A 2,434-nucleotide genomic window follows, 5' to 3' on the forward strand; every position below is an offset into this window, starting at 1 on the left:
ATTTCTATCGGCATTTTAATTTCCTACTACTATGTTTTGGGAGAATTGGTTTGAGAGGAACATGGCACATTCTCATCAACACGTTAGGTAAAGTTTATGTGAATAACAAATTATATATTTTACAAATTCCAAACAACATTAATAATTATATATGTTTTTTAATGAGAAGTGTTGTGTCTATAACATTTTCGCGCAATATTTCACAACAAAATCTTATGTGATAAGTTGTTACTAGTTCTAATTTGAAACCACCACTTAAATTATTTTTTTACTCACGAATATCAACTAATAACAACCTGTCACTTAAAATTTATTGTGAAAATATAATGTAACATTTCTCAATGAAAATATAGTGCAACTGATATGGGTAACCATAGCATGGATATATGTGATTTGCATTAATATAAACAAATCATCCATCCTTCTATTATTTAACCTCGACCTTTGAAAAAAATGTATTGACGAGGAATGGTAGTAAGTGGGAAATACATCTTATTATTTGCTTGAGAGATATTACAACTACAAATAAATTAAATAGTTTATTTTCAAAGCATAATATCAATAGAATTAAAATAGATACAAGTTTGAGGATATTATTTTGAGTTACTCACAAACGTATAAAAACACAAATATAAGACAAAGGTATAAGAAACATGCAGAACACTCCTTATGCAATAAACCATGACCATGCTTATCTAGTATGCCAGAAGAATCTCTCCATCCATTGTAAAAATTTGAAGGATCGTAAACCTTATTGGCCTGCGATACAACATAAAGAGGAAAATAGCAAAGTAAGTAAATTATTTAATTAATACCAACATTAAGAGGGTGAAAACTATGATTTTTTACCTTCCATGTAGTCAAACATGTTGCATTAACTCCTAGAGCCAAGAAGAATGTCCCTGACCAAATGCAGCTCAGAAATGGCCTTGCTAATGTCCATGTTCTTGTGGCAAATCCATAGAGCACGCCACTCCAACCTTGACCATGGATATCAAACACTCCTCTTTTCTATTTGTAGGGCTAAAATTATGATTATCAATCACTTCATCAACATTATTTAAAAGCTTTGAGTCAACAATCTCCATTACACAATTAGGCAAGGCCATGCTAGCATAACGGTGAAGGCTAAAGCCTCCCTCAAACATGTGATCTGTGGGCCTCTTCCTGTTATCATCTCTAACAATAGGATTCCATAGCTGTAGATATCTCCTTTGGTTGACACCTCACTTCCTAGACCGTACTCTGTCATTCAGGATATTTGACATATAATACATTCACATGACAATTAGGGATCTAAAATTAATGTAATCATGGTTAATGTGGGAAAGCATATATTAACAATTAAAAGACCAGTAAATTTTTGTTACCTGGAGGAGTGTACCCGATTGTTCCCCTTATTCCAATTGAGCTGCTTTGTTTTGGAATTGTAAATTCTGAAAGAAGTTTTGCAAGCCCAAAATCTCCACATGAGCTATCATATCATAATCGAAAAGAATGTTACTTGGCTTTAGATCACAGTGAACAACTGGCACTGGGCAATGGTAGTGTAGATAATCAAGTGCACATGCAACATCAATGGCAATGTTTGTTCTTTGAAGAAGGTTCAAATTTTGTATCTCTGCTTGCTCGGTTTCTGTTTCCAAATCCATATGTAACCATTTTTCTAGACTTCCATTTGGCATGAACTCATAAACTAGAGCCTTAAAATCATTTCTTGAAAATCCACACTTGAGCAGGAAGTTATTATCTTCAGAAGATTCCGTGACGAATATTTTTCAAGGCATCACACTCAGAGATGAAGCTCCTAAGAGCTCCTTGACGTTGAAGATTTAGTACCCTTGACTGCAACAATTGACCCATCTTCACCAAGGATGCCTTTATACACTGAACCAAAACTACCCGCACCAATCAAAATTTGTTAATGAGAACGCATCTGTTGCTTTGAGAAGCATTTGGTAAGACACTTTCAAAAGCGACTTTCTCAAGGTAGATCCTGAAGACTCATCTTTTCTTATATTTTTGCGCCAATAAAATAAGAAAAAAGACATTGTGGCAACTACAAGGAGCACACATGCCACTAAGATTACAATTGTGAGTGTGAGAGACCACTTCTCTTTTTTAGTTAAGCAACTAGGCAACATGAGTTCTGATATGCCCCCACAAAGCCTGATATTTCGACAACTGATATGTGAGCTAGCATTTGCAAACACTCCTTTTGTTGGAACCCTTCCCTGAAAATCATTGAAGGATAAATTCAAATTCTTGAGGGAGAGTTTTTTCCAAGAAATTTGGATTTGACTAGAAAAGCTATTCCGAGAAAGATCCATGACTTGAATACCTCTCAAAGAACTCAGGGATGTTGGAATTTTCTCCTTGAAATAAATTACCCTCCACATAAAGGTACTCAAGGCTGGTTGCAAGAGCCTAGGCT

General features: G+C 34.8%; 1 long non-coding RNA gene across 1 annotated transcript; it reads right to left on the bottom strand.

Moving 5' to 3' along the window:
* Positions 1–650: 650 nt before the first annotated feature.
* LOC136064780 (uncharacterized) lies at positions 651–2,173 on the bottom strand. The gene is made up of 3 exons (XR_010626391.1): positions 1,371–2,173; positions 850–1,245; positions 651–759 (listed from the first exon to the last, which is right to left on the bottom strand). It is a non-coding gene; the product is annotated as an uncharacterized LOC136064780 (long non-coding RNA).
* Between the last annotated feature and the right edge of the window lie 261 nt (positions 2,174–2,434).

Source organism: Quercus suber, unplaced genomic scaffold (genome assembly GCF_002906115.3).
Source record: "Quercus suber isolate HL8 unplaced genomic scaffold, Cork oak 2.0 scaffold_762, whole genome shotgun sequence".
Lineage (NCBI taxonomy): Eukaryota > Viridiplantae > Streptophyta > Magnoliopsida > Fagales > Fagaceae > Quercus > Quercus suber.